Source organism: Procambarus clarkii, chromosome 17, assembly GCF_040958095.1.
Source record: "Procambarus clarkii isolate CNS0578487 chromosome 17, FALCON_Pclarkii_2.0, whole genome shotgun sequence".
In the NCBI taxonomy this organism is placed as follows: Eukaryota; Metazoa; Arthropoda; class Malacostraca; order Decapoda; family Cambaridae; genus Procambarus; species Procambarus clarkii.
Window position 1 is genome coordinate 22,129,376 of NC_091166.1, and position 15,462 is coordinate 22,144,837.

Sequence of the window (15,462 nt, forward strand, 5' to 3'; positions counted from 1 at the left end):
TTCCCGCCTCACTTGTCGTTTCTTTCCCTGCAGTAACAGTTCCCGAGCTCTCAGCTTGGTTCTCCTCTATCGGCGCTACAGCACCTTTTGATCCTCGGGTGTTCCAACTTGAGAAATGGGACTTGGGAGAACTCGTTCCTGTCCTCCATCCATCCGTCCTCCTATAATTCCTATCGTTTCCGACATATGCGGGTGGTCGGTGCTGTCCCTCTCGGCGTGGGCGTAGGGCTTCTTCTAACATGTCGGCTCGGTCCGCTGCGGCCCTCAGGTCCTTTATGTCCGCCTCCTTTACCCTCATCCTGATCTCAGGAGAGAGCACGGACATAAACTTTTCCATGGCCATTAGTTCCTTGACCTCTTCGACCGACCTTGCTTCCTCAGAGTCCAGCCACTTAAGGAGCTTTCTTTCTATGTCCCTCGCCGTCTCCGCATACGATTTTCCTGGCAACTGGGTACATTCTCTAAACCTCTTTCTGTAACACTCTGGCGTGAGCTTAAAGGAACGAAGCACAGCTCGTTTTACCGCATCGTAGTTAGTGCATTCTTGGAAGTCGAGCATAGTGAAGGCTTCACGAGCTTCACCTGTGAGCCTCCCTTGGACCAACTCCGCCCACTCCGCCCTCGGCCACCTCTTCATAGCAGCAACTCTCTCAAAGTGATCGAAGAAACTTTCGGCTTCACTAGGCACAAAGACCGGCAGGTCTCGTTCCCTCACTCGTCGGTCTTCCTGTGGCGGGGCAGGGGCACCTAGTCCCAGTTCAGCTCGCTTCAGCTCCACCTCCTGGTTGGCTTCTATTTCCATTTGTCTCAGCCTAACTTCTTGCTCTCGTTCTTCCCTGCGTAGCTGTGCTTCTCGCTCTTGCTCTTCCCAGCGTAGCTGTGCTTCTCGTTCCTCACGCTTCAGCTGTGCTTCTGCTTCTCGCTCTCGTTCTTCCCGGCGCAGCTGTGCTTCTCGCTCCTCATGCTTCATCTGTGCTTCTCGCTCTTGTTCTTCTCGGCGCAGTTGTGCTTCTCGCTCCTCACGCTTCATCTGTGCTTCTGCTTCTCGCTCCTCTTTGCGCTGTTGTGCTTCTCGCTCTTCTTTGCGCTGCTGTGCCTCTTCTCTCCTCAGCTGCGCTTCTGCTTCTCGCTCTTCCTTGCGCTGCTGTGCTTCTAGCTGCAGCTTCATTATTTCCAGCTTTATGCTGTGCCTGCTGCCGCTGGATCCCCTGCTGCTTCCACCAATACTCAGGCGCTCACCCACACTGGCAGGTGTTTGGGGCCGTTCCTCCCCCAAAGCTTCGTCTCGAGCCTTGAGCTGAGCCATTATCTCTAGTCTTCTTTCACCAACTCTGGCAGATTTCAGCTTTATTCCAAAATGATTCGCTATAGCCTGTAACTGTGCCTTGGTGCACTCTTCCAGCACCTGTTCATCTCTAGAGTCAATAAACCTGGTTACTTTATCATCCTCCATCTTGTGCTACGAGTGTTAACCTGCACCTGATCTCTAACACCACTGCCAAGTACCACTGCAACCTTTACTTCGATCTATATCCTGGCAAGGTCGCCAATGTTGGGGTTTCCACCATTCTATTATTCTCTACCCTTACTCTGGGGTAAGCAATAGTTATGCTCAAAGTCACTCACCGTAGCCCTGCGGGTCTTCCCTCGATCCTCACGGCGCCACTGCACGCCAGGAGAGTCTCCCAGTCAATCTTAACGGCCTCTTATTAAGAAAGAGTGAGAACACGACTCGATCACATCGACTGTCGTGTGCCCTCCCCAACAATAGGGCTCTACGGTTAATCACAAGGTCGCCAACTGGTGTTTTTAGGTGGCCAGTAACACCATCAGTGGACTGGTGTATTCAGTGGTAGCCTTGGCAAGGTCACACTCGAAGATCAGGAATCAGGCAGGTACTTATTGTTATCACTCTATATTTACCAGTATAATATAGCCACAAGATCAATGGAGGGGATGATATAAACACAAAGATAGTTTTGTATTTTACTTAAAATGTATGAGAGATGTCACAAAGCCAAACAATAATCAATTAATCAACTGATCCTGACGCGGCTGGTAATTCCCACGGTTAGTATGCGATCACTAGAGGGCAACATTCTCCCCTCCTCATCAAGTGTCAAGAACAGCTGATCGCAATGGTCTCTCCGCGCGAAATTTGCTTGTTTTCTAGATTCACGCGCGCGGTTTCTTTAAATTCTCCAATATTACTAGAAACTCGCACACTCGATATTGGCACAAATAAACCGAATTACTTAGTTACACTGTACTCAGGCTCAAACAGTCTTTTCTACAATCAATTCTACAATGACTCACTGTAATAGTCTTACACTTTTATTCATCCAACAATATATTGTGAAATATTAACACTGGAGTTTTCAGTACTTTCTCTCGTGGGCGATAACGCAATAATTCACTGTACTCACAAATGATTATTCACTGAATGAACATAGACATATATATGGTATATAAATCAATCATCAATACATGGAAAATAAATAGTTTCTGGGCACATAGCCTAACCTCCAAATACTGGCATAATATTATATATAATTTACCACTATATGTTCATATCAAAAATCTATAGAAAGATATACACAACACAGTAAATTTATCACTGGTTCCTGGTGCCTGTACACACCAATAATCAACATGAATATTACAAGTACTCTTGATAGTACTGTCTAGCACACTGGTGCTTTACCGTGACATGGGTGAGACTTGCTCACGACATATAAAATCCTCAGGCTAGATAATATAGCCGAATAACATAGCTAACTAAAGGGGAATGGGGAGGGAACTAGAACCACCTACTTCACCCTATCCTCCGATGAGAGTCGAGATGTAGCTCCTGGTCCTCGTGTCGGGAACGCCCCCACACTACACGTCGTCGTGTCCTACCAGAGCCTCTCGTCGTCCCACCGTTTAGCGCGTCGTCTCCGTGCCTCCTCACTGCAGGTCCGTTCTCCTTCTTGACTTCTTGAAGGTTGGAGTCGGTCTCCTGGCCGTCGTCTTCTCCCAGCAACGGCTGTCGCCTACGTCTCAGCTACAGTCGTCCGGTTTCCCCAAATAGTCCTCTCTTCCTCAGCTACCCAGTGGCTCTGTCTGCCACTACGCTGTCACGAACTGGTGAATTGCCACAGACGCCACATACGTCACTGCACGGCTTCACTGCTACTGGCACAGTACCTGACTGGAGCACTTGTTGCTCAAATAACCGTCAATTCCCTCTTCTGGTTCAACACATGAACTAGGGAAGACTTCTCAGAGTACTGGCGGACTTCAGGTGACGCGTAAATCCACGGGAGCGAGATACAACTGTCCAACTGACAGGACCATCCGTCGCACGTCCGACCTCTATGACGTGTCGTGTCTGACTGCTGGCGCCAGCCCGGCGCGCTGGCCGGACCCCCTTCCTTCGTGACGTCACTTTCGCCACGGGAGGTTTTCATTGGCTCCCGGTGCCACACTGCTGTCGGTGACCAATCCGGTGCCACTGACGTCACACGGTTTTGGCGGGAGATCAGGGAGGTAAGCGCCATCTTGGCCCCCTAAAGGGCCTAAACCACAGGCCAAAATATTACTATTTCACAAATTTCCCGGCTCTCCGAGAACACTTCACTCTCTCCCATATATCAAATTGCAGCCTGCAACGTAGAGAACGCTTGGGAAAAGTAGACATGACTCTTACTGCAGGCGTGGGAGAATTATAAGGGGGGGAACTCCGTCACATACCCCTCCCCTTAAAATAAGAGTCATGTCTGGTTAGTGCATGCGGGATAGGGCGTCCGCTACTGCGTCGTCCTTCCCCTTGATGTGCTTGACCTTGATCCTTGTCAGACTCTCAGTGCGGGTGAGACTGGTGCCGTTCGCCCTGGACCACTTACTTTCCTCCTCCGGGAGTTCTCGGTCCCTCGGTACACTCAGACCCGTCTTCCGCTGGGTTTCTCGGGTATTCGTTCCGTCCTGTTTGGCGGCTCTACCTTCCACAGTGATGAAAGGTCTCAGGCGGCCTGCATGACACACTTGTTTCTTCCGGGGTCCATCCGGCTTCCCAATCTCGTACGACACTGGACCCAACCGTCGCAGCACTCGGTATGGTCTCTTGAACCGCGACCTGGTCACTCTACCTTTACCTGGCAGCACAACCATTACTTTGGATCCGGCCTGAAAATCCCTCTGCGCAGCTCTCCTGTCGTACCACTCCGACATCTTACGTTGCGCCTTCTTCAGGAGTTTCCTAGCCAGTCCCTTCGCTCTAGTGAGACGTTCTTTGAACTTCTGGACATATTTATTCACCGTTCCCACGGTTGCTCCTGGCGTCCATCGTTCCTTCATCATGAATAGCATGGCATATATAATATATATAAATGGAAAGTAAGCCTTCTCAGGACCCACACGTCCTCCTTCGGCCTTACTAACCAATTTGGGGAACTCCTCCTGCTGTAACTCTCCGAGACGAGTGCGGTTTACCCCTAGAGAACCAGTAAGTGTCACCTGCAACTCACCATTCGGGCTACCTTCGCCCTCCGCTCGTTCTCTGGGTCCTACGCAGAGGTGATCTGTTCCCAGGCTGTCAATCGACTCCTCAGCCCCATCAGATTCACAACCTCTTGGTTCTTCGCGTTGTCTCGGTGTCACAGTACAAACTGGGATCGCCACCGGTGCGATTCCCTTCTCGTCCCCACAGGCGTTCAACTCCCCGCCTGTCTCCTTGTACTGTTCTATGCACTCTTCGCCCTTCACGAGATGCGGGAGGACGTATCCTCCACATGCGTCATTCCCCAAGATGACCTGCGCCTCCATCTTGGGCATTGATGTACAGACTCCCACCACTAGGGTCTGGCAGCCATAGTCGGAATTTAAAGTTACCTGGTGTAGGGGCATCCTCACTGGGCCTCCCACAGTGGTCACACGTGCCACCCCCACACTGGTACTTTCGTAACCCTCGGGGAACAGGGTTTCACTTACCAGGGTAAAGTCAGCCCCGGTGTCTCTTAGCATCTTCACTGGGATGGGGTCTGCGACCCCCATCCTTACGGTTCCTTGACACACGAATGGGTGAACTTTCTTTTCCCCATTCAGCACGGGTTCATCCCGCACTCCCTCGGCCCTCTGGTCCTCGAACATCACTAAAGCAACGTGTCCCCGCTGCTTAGGGCGTCTGCATTCCCGCGCGACGTGTCCGGGTATTCCACAGTTGTAGCAGCGACCCCTCGGCGGAGACCATCCGCCACCGCTCGCCTTAGCACTGCCTCCAGAGACCGTCACACCCTGTGTCTTTCCCGCCTCACTTGTCGTTTCTTTCCCTGCAGTAACAGTTCCCGAGCTCTCAGCTTGGTTCTCCTCTATCGGCGCTACAGCACCTTTTGATCCTCGGGTGTTCCAACTTGAGAAATGGGACTTGGGAGAACTCGTTCCTGTCCTCCATCCATCCGTCCTCCTATAATTCCTATCGTTTCCGACATATGCGGGTGGTCGGTGCTGTCCCTCTCGGCGTGGGCGTAGGGCTTCTTCTAACATGTCGGCTCGGTCCGCTGCGGCCCTCAGGTCCTTTATGTCCGCCTCCTTTACCCTCATCCTGATCTCAGGAGAGAGCACGGACATAAACTTTTCCATGGCCATTAGTTCCTTGACCTCTTCGACCGACCTTGCTTCCTCAGAGTCCAGCCACTTAAGGAGCTTTCTTTCTATGTCCCTCGCCGTCTCCGCATACGATTTTCCTGGCAACTGGGTACATTCTCTAAACCTCTTTCTGTAACACTCTGGCGTGAGCTTAAAGGAACGAAGCACAGCTCGTTTTACCGCATCGTAGTTAGTGCATTCTTGGAAGTCGAGCATAGTGAAGGCTTCACGAGCTTCACCTGTGAGCCTCCCTTGGACCAACTCCGCCCACTCCGCCCTCGGCCACCTCTTCATAGCAGCAACTCTCTCAAAGTGATCGAAGAAACTTTCGGCTTCACTAGGCACAAAGACCGGCAGGTCTCGTTCCCTCACTCGTCGGTCTTCCTGTGGCGGGGCAGGGGCACCTAGTCCCAGTTCAGCTCGCTTCAGCTCCACCTCCTGGTTGGCTTCTATTTCCATTTGTCTCAGCCTAACTTCTTGCTCTCGTTCTTCCCTGCGTAGCTGTGCTTCTCGCTCTTGCTCTTCCCAGCGTAGCTGTGCTTCTCGTTCCTCACGCTTCAGCTGTGCTTCTGCTTCTCGCTCTCGTTCTTCCCGGCGCAGCTGTGCTTCTCGCTCCTCATGCTTCATCTGTGCTTCTCGCTCTTGTTCTTCTCGGCGCAGTTGTGCTTCTCGCTCCTCACGCTTCATCTGTGCTTCTGCTTCTCGCTCCTCTTTGCGCTGTTGTGCTTCTCGCTCTTCTTTGCGCTGCTGTGCCTCTTCTCTCCTCAGCTGCGCTTCTGCTTCTCGCTCTTCCTTGCGCTGCTGTGCTTCTAGCTGCAGCTTCATTATTTCCAGCTTTATGCTGTGCCTGCTGCCGCTGGATCCCCTGCTGCTTCCACCAATACTCAGGCGCTCACCCACACTGGCAGGTGTTTGGGGCCGTTCCTCCCCCAAAGCTTCGTCTCGAGCCTTGAGCTGAGCCATTATCTCTAGTCTTCTTTCACCAACTCTGGCAGATTTCAGCTTTATTCCAAAATGATTCGCTATAGCCTGTAACTGTGCCTTGGTGCACTCTTCCAGCACCTGTTCATCTCTAGAGTCAATAAACCTGGTTACTTTATCATCCTCCATCTTGTGCTACGAGTGTTAACCTGCACCTGATCTCTAACACCACTGCCAAGTACCACTGCAACCTTTACTTCGATCTATATCCTGGCAAGGTCGCCAATGTTGGGGTTTCCACCATTCTATTATTCTCTACCCTTACTCTGGGGTAAGCAATAGTTATGCTCAAAGTCACTCACCGTAGCCCTGCGGGTCTTCCCTCGATCCTCACGGCGCCACTGCACGCCAGGAGAGTCTCCCAGTCAATCTTAACGGCCTCTTATTAAGAAAGAGTGAGAACACGACTCGATCACATCGACTGTCGTGTGCCCTCCCCAACAATAGGGCTCTACGGTTAATCACAAGGTCGCCAACTGGTGTTTTTAGGTGGCCAGTAACACCATCAGTGGACTGGTGTATTCAGTGGTAGCCTTGGCAAGGTCACACTCGAAGATCAGGAATCAGGCAGGTACTTATTGTTATCACTCTATATTTACCAGTATAATATAGCCACAAGATCAATGGAGGGGATGATATAAACACAAAGATAGTTTTGTATTTTACTTAAAATGTATGAGAGATGTCACAAAGCCAAACAATAATCAATTAATCAACTGATCCTGACGCGGCTGGTAATTCCCACGGTTAGTATGCGATCACTAGAGGGCAACATTCTCCCCTCCTCATCAAGTGTCAAGAACAGCTGATCGCAATGGTCTCTCCACGCGAAATTTGCTTGTTTTCTAGATTCACGCGCGCGGTTTCTTTAAATTCTCCAATATTACTAGAAACTCGCACACTCGATATTGGCACAAATAAACCGAATTACTTAGTTACACTGTACTCAGGCTCAAACAGTCTTTTCTACAATCAATTCTACAATGACTCACTGTAATAGTCTTACACTGTTATTCATCCAACAATATATTGTGAAATATTAACACTGGAGTTTTCAGTACTTTCTCTCGTGGGCGATAACGCAATAATTCACTGTACTCACAAATGATTATTCACTGAATGAACATAGACATATATATGGTATATAAATCAATCATCAATACATGGAAAATAAATAGTTTCTGGGCACATAGCCTAACCTCCAAATACTGGCATAATATTATATATAATTTACCACTATATGTTCATATCAAAAATCTATAGAAAGATATACACAACACAGTAAATTTATCACTGGTTCCTGGTGCCTGTACACACCAATAATCAACATGAATATTACAAGTACTCTTGATAGTACTGTCTAGCACACTGGTGCTTTACCGTGACATGGGTGAGACTTGCTCACGACATATAAAATCCTCAGGCTAGATAATATAGCCGAATAACATAGCTAACTAAAGGGGAATGGGGAGGGAACTAGAACCACCTACTTCACCCTATCCTCCGATGAGAGTCGAGATGTAGCTCCTGGTCCTCGTGTCGGGAACGCCCCCACACTACACGTCGTCGTGTCCTACCAGAGCCTCTCGTCGTCCCACCGTTTAGCGCGTCGTCTCCGTGCCTCCTCACTGCAGGTCCGTTCTCCTTCTTGACTTCTTGAAGGTTGGAGTCGGTCTCCTGGCCGTCGTCTTCTCCCAGCAACGGCTGTCGCCTACGTCTCAGCTACAGTCGTCCGGTTTCCCCAAATAGTCCTCTCTTCCTCAGCTACCCAGTGGCTCTGTCTGCCACTACGCTGTCACGAACTGGTGAATTGCCACAGACGCCACATACGTCACTGCACGGCTTCACTGCAACTGGCACAGTACCTGACTAGAGCACTTGTTGCTCAAATAACCGTCAATTCCCTCTTCTGGTTCAACACATGAACTAGGGAAGACTTCTCAGAGTACTGGCGGACTTCAGGTGACGCGTAAATCCACGGGAGCGAGATACAACTGTCCAACTGACAGGACCATCCGTCGTACGTCCGACCTCTATGACGTGTCGTGTCTGACTGCTGGCGCCAGCCCGGCGCGCTGGCCGGACCCCCTTCCTTCGTGACGTCACTTTCGCCACAGGAGGTTTTCATTGGCTCCCGGTGCCACACTGCTGTCGGTGACCAATCCGGTGCCACTGACGTCACACGGTTTTGGCGGGAGATCAGGGAGGTAAGCGCCATCTTGGCCCCCTAAAGGGCCTAAACCACAGGCCAAAATATTACTATTTCACAAATTTCTCGGCTCTCCGAGAACACTTCACTCTCTCCCATATATCAAATTGCAGCCTGCAACGTAGAGAACGCTTGGGAAAAGTAGACATGACTCTTACTGCAGGCGTGGGAGAATTATAAGGGGGGGAACACCGTCACAATATATATATATATATATATATATATATATATATATATATATATATATATATATATATATTATAATATATATATATATATTATAATATATATACACACATGTATATATATAGGTTATATATATATATATATATATATATATATATATATATATATATATATATATATATATATATATATATATATATTTATATATATACATATATACTCACAGACACATATATAGATTCTTCTATATAGACATTAGAGAAGATTCAGCGGTACGCCACCAGGCTCGCCACCATTTTCAGTATTCGTCATATGCAAGTCTGTTGTGTGATGCACATGTCTTCTTGCTTCACCACCCTGTAATGAAATATTGTTTGTTACTAATTGTTTTCAATAATACATTATTTTATTATATAATATTTAATTTATTAATTAAAAACCCTTTCCATATTATAGAAAAAAAACTAAAACAAGAATCTATATAAAACAATATTATATCCTGCATTATTCCAGCCCATTATTAGAGATAGTAGCCACCTCTTATTTTGGTTTTCTTTCATTATTAGTGCTCAGAAAATTAAATATATCTACATATTTAGTCAAAATCAGTTACATTATTTTATCTTATTCATAGCATAAATGTTCTCAAAGATTACTAAAAAGAAATTGAATTAGACTACAGCAAATTGGCAAACTTTACCTTGTATCTGTTTCCACCGAGTTTGTTTGGGGCGTTCTTCAATATATCAGCAATACTTGTCTCAACATCTCTTTCAGTTGCATTAGTGTGGGTGTTGATACAGGCTTCTGGAAATTTATAAGAATTAATTAATATATATAATTATAATTCACTTTGTCGGGAGACAAGAAGCCACAGAGTAATAATACATTGTTAGCGTTTATTGAGGTGTTCCCCTGTTCTCCAGTCTTCCTCCGTCCCCTAGTCCTTCCCACCATTCCCCATTCCACAGTCCTCTCGTCCTTCCCACTTCCCCGTCACCACATCCTCCCCACTATTCCCACTTCCCTGTCCCATCGTCCTCCTTACCATTTTCCCCTCCCCTGTCCCTTCTTCCTCCCCCACCATCTCCCATTCACCTGTCCCTTTGTCCTCCCCAGCATTCCCCTGTCCCCACCATCCCCAACTCCCCAGTCCCCTCGTCCTCCCCACCATTACCCTCTCCTCTGTCCCCTCGTCTTCCCCACCATCCCCCCCTCTCGTCCTCTCCACCATTCCAAACTACCTCATCCGATGCATTCTATAATGGTCTGATGCTTCCATCAGAAAATTGGGAACATCAAATGATCTGATATTCCCATCACTGAAAAATAAGAACAGCTAAAAAAATGAAATGAAAAAAAAAAAAAAAAACTATACTCATGAAATGAACAGTATGGTAAACAACACAGCTCAATTTCAATGCAAAGTCACACAAAATTATTAAATCGAAATGAAAATAAATTGAAATCTATGAAAATTCAAATTATCAATGCAATCGGATATATTGAAATAATATCGCAACATAATATAGTGTGGGTTGCTCTTACGTGCAACAGACGGTGCTGTTTTTCAAAAAAGGCATGGTTTTACCTGTCACAAGTGTGGCATCTATACTTATTCTCACGAAATGAACGGTATGGTAAACAACATAGCTCAATTGCAATGCAATGTCAAAATAGCATTTAATAACAATAATAACAATAACATTTAAATATACTTTAAGATATAATCTAGAAGAAAATAAGAACATTGAAACGGTTCATGAACTCAATTTCAATAAAGGACACTATGGGGAACTTTGAAAAACAGTTAATGAGTATAATTAGACAGACTTGTTGCTAGGCAGAGGAGTAAATAATGAGATATATGGCAAATTTTGCAAAATATACGGCACACAAACATTCATACCCAAACAAAGCAAAATGCTAGGTAAGAACAAAGCAGTTGGCCCGTAGGGGAAAGGAGATACCCACAAGACTGGAATACAAGTCATTAACAAGCACACAAGTACTACACCACACAACAACCGCACTACTACCAGAACTGGACAAATCACTACCAAAACAACACACCCAAAATGGAAATGGAAATAACCAATCACAGGTCAGAGAACTACTGAGATTCTGTGACAAATTCTCGCTCAGTCAGCAGATAACAAAACGGACTAGGAACGAGAACACACTCGACCTCATATTCACGAACAATGATGAGCTAATCAGAGACATTACTGTCGCAGACACTAACAAACTAACATCAATAACGGTAATAGGCCCAAGGGAAACAACAAGCGAGAAGGGCTATTCAATATATTAAATTTTAATAATAAAAGGATAGACTGGGAGAAAAAAAACCAGGGAACTTACAAACATTCACTGGGAAAATGTTCTAGGTAATAAAAATCCTACACAAGGAAAAGCAAAAACCACTGGATTGTATTGGACCTATTCGTACTAGTGAGCGTTCATATACTGAGGATGACAAAGAAATTAGTGATATCCTAAAAAAGCAGTATGAGGACATGTTTAGCACTCCGATACAAAGCATGAAAGTAGAGGATCCGGACAACTTCTTTATGGGTGATATCCAAACCCCTGTAAATATAACTGATATCAACACGAGTGTGACAGATTTTGAAAGAGAAATTGACAATGTGCCAATGCATTCAGCCCCGGGTCCAGACTCATGGAATTCAATATTTATAAATAAATGCAAAGTGCCAGTACCACAGGCACTCAGTATAGTGTGGAGGAAGAGCTTGGACACGGGGGAGATACCAGAGGCTCTTAAAGCAGCAGACATAGCTCCTCTACACAAGGGAGGTAGTAAAGCATTGGCAAAGAATTATAGACCAGTTGCACTAACATCCCACATAATAAAATTATTTGAGAGTGATCAGGAGTCAGGTTACTAGTTTTATAGAGACCAGTGACCTCCACAATCCAGGCCAACATGGATTTAGAGCAGGAAGATATTGAAATACCTCTTACAGCTATCTCTCATGTCCTCTACTTGTACAGTACAGCTACTTGACCATTACGACAAAATCACTGAGATATGAGATAATGATGATACTAACCTCATCTACTCAGACTCCAACCCACTCATATTAAATAATGATGTAAACAATAAATTAAAAAAAAATCCACTTATTAATGTCAACCAACAAACTCACACTAAACATAGAAAGGACCTACAACATCTTACTTGGGAGCAAATCAACAAATGCAATTCATCTACAGTTACACAATGTTAACATCAGAAATAAAAAAGATGGTAAGTTCCTTGGTCTATACTTAGATCTGCCCAAAACGCTATGAGTGCTAGTTGCTTTACAAGAATGTATAACTTCAAGTCACTGTACTCTCCCCCAATGTACCTTCTTGTATATAAGGAAAAAATAAATAAAAAACAAACGCATAGTAAATCAATACTTACTAAATTTTGTCTATTATGTAGCAAAGAAGCAGGTCTACGGAAGGCTTTTCTGTTGAGTTCGAAGCCCAGATTACTCGTGGTCTCTGAAATAAGTTAAGATTATAAGTATAAAATTTATAAAACCAAATAATAAATCCGGTATTGCTCAATTTCAGATGCAGACGTACTGAATGATATATCAGACTGTCAGCATGGTATTCGATCTGGAAGGTCCAGTGTAACGAATTTACTCAGTTTCTATGATCGAGCCGCAGAGATCTATAAAGAATTCTGATCAAGAAAGAGATCAAGGGGTGGTTTTAGATAGAAAACTATAACCTGAGGATCATATTAAGAACATTCTGCGAGGGGCCTATGCTACACTTTTTAACTTTAGAATTGCTTTTTAATACATAGGTCAAAAAGTTTTAAAAGTTTTAAAAGTTTTTTAAACCTCTCGTGTATCATGAGTGTTGAAAAGCTTCAGATGATGCATTCAGATGATGAATATTACCTAGTTCCTTCATCTGGGAAGAATGAAGACATATTTGTGCATTCGGATGATAAAAACTAACTACTGTAGTTCAATTGATCAACAGACTGTATATCATATGCAGACTGTATGTGGATCTGCGGGTCACTCCAAACAACAGCCTGGTGGACCAAGCTCCACCAGGCCTAAAGCACAAAGTGGTCCACTGGCACCGGCAACTTCAACCATAAATGTTCTCAAAGATTACTAAAAATTATTGAATTAGACTAGACTACAGTAAATTGGCAATCTTAACCGTGTATCTGTTTCCACCAATACAGTACATGCTTCAACATATCAGCAATACTTGATATGCAAATATATACACATATATCCATATACAGTATATACACATACACATATAATACAAAAATTATAAAATTTACTTAATATTACATTGCAAATATTCCAGGTTTTGAAGACAATTTTCTTATTGCGCTCAACAAGGTAAGGCTTAAACCACAGATTCTGTCAGGGGTGGAAGCATATTAGCATTGTATAGAAAATATTTACCAAATAGTTTTAAATACATAAAACTACAAATAGTAATTATTGAATTATTACATTACGCTTATACTCATACATTCTGTTAAAGTGTCAAATTTCTACATTAGAAAACCATATTACCTATATTATTGTTAATAATGTATTGACAGATGCAATATGTATTAAAATTCTAAAAATAAGTCATGCATTATATACAATTTGTGGGAAACTGTCTGCTGAGAAAAGCTGGTGTGGGGGTTGTTACAAGAGTGAGTAATAATTAAAGCTGGTGCATATAACATCCTTGTCAGGCACATGCAAAAGTGAACACTTCCAGAATTGGAGACATGCAGAAATGTAACATGTGGAAATAGAGGCATGCCAAAACAAAGACATGCATAAATTCAAATTCTTATCTAAATAATTTCTAGTGATTATTATATAAATTATTCCATCAGTACTAGATCAAATATTCAATACCATCTTCCCTTTGGAAAGAGTAATCATGTCCTGTTGGACATTAATTATATGTTGAGATATAATCTAAAAGAAAATAGGGACATTGAAATGCTTGTTAAACTCTATTTCAATAAAGGACACTATAGGGAACCTCGAACCCTGTATTACAAGTGTAAGTGAAAATATTGGAAAAAATAATTAAAGCTAAATGTGAAGAACAACTGGAGACAAATGCTACACTTGCTTCCATTTATGAATTGCTTTTAAATACATAGGTCAAATACTAAAGAAATTGTCTTAAACTTTTGTTAGACCACAGCTGGAATATGCAAAACCCTTATTAGAATAATAGATCTTGTAATAATTTTGCAAAAATAGTGGCATTTACTATTTTTAAAAGATTATTAAAAAATTTACCGATATGGTGCATTCGGAAGACAAACCCAATTTTTCACTTTTGACAATTGAGCACCTGCTACATCCAGATTCTAGGGAGGAAAGGAAGGACGATCTTACTGGATCCCATAGCCTCTCCGAGGCACAAACCAGGCTTGTACACAACCCCCCCCCCCTGCACCCAAGCTATGTCCACAGGCCGTTCTCCCTCTTCGCCCTTACATCATCAAACACAGATCACAATAACGTCATGCATCAAATGAACAAATCCACAAGGGCCGTGACGAGGATTCGAACCTGCGTCCGGGAGCATCCCAGACACTGCCTAAATCGACTGAGCTACAACAGGGTAAAAGGATCCAGGAAGTTCAGTAGAAGTTCGGTTTCAACCCTTTTACCCTGTCGTAGCTTAAACGATTAAGGCAGTGTCTGGGATGCTCCCGGACACAGGTTTGAATCCTCATCACGGCCCTTGTGGATTTGTTCATTTGATGCATCACGTTATTGTGATCTGTGTGTGATGATGTAAGGGCCAAGAGGGAGAACGGCCTGTTGACATAGCTCGGGTGCAAGGGGGGGGGGGGGGTTGTGTACAACCCTGGTTTGTGCCTCGGAGAGGCTATGGGATCCAGTAAGATCGTCCTTCCTTTCTTCCCTAGAATCTGGATGTAGCAGGTGCTCAATTGTCAAAAGTGAAAAATTGGGTTTGTCTTCCGAATGCACCATATCGGTAAATTTTTTAATAATCTTTTAAAAATAGTAAATGCCACTATTTTTGCAAAATTATTACAAGATCTATTATTCTAATAAGGGTTTGATAAAATACAGTGACTGTATTTTATGGTCTGACACTCACATTTTTCACCACATGTTAATTTCCGTGATTTACACACAAATTTATATACATACAAATACACACATATAAAATAAATATATATATATATATATATATATATATATATATATATATATATATATATATATATATATATATATATATATATATATATATATAAATATATATATATATATATAAGCCTATACTTGCATAAACCACAAGTGAAGATTAATCATCTTTGGACAACACCCACCAGTGGGACTCGAACCCAGAAAGCACAACTACCTTCCAGTAGCTGGCATAACTAGTATGCTTTAACCCACTACACCATCAGA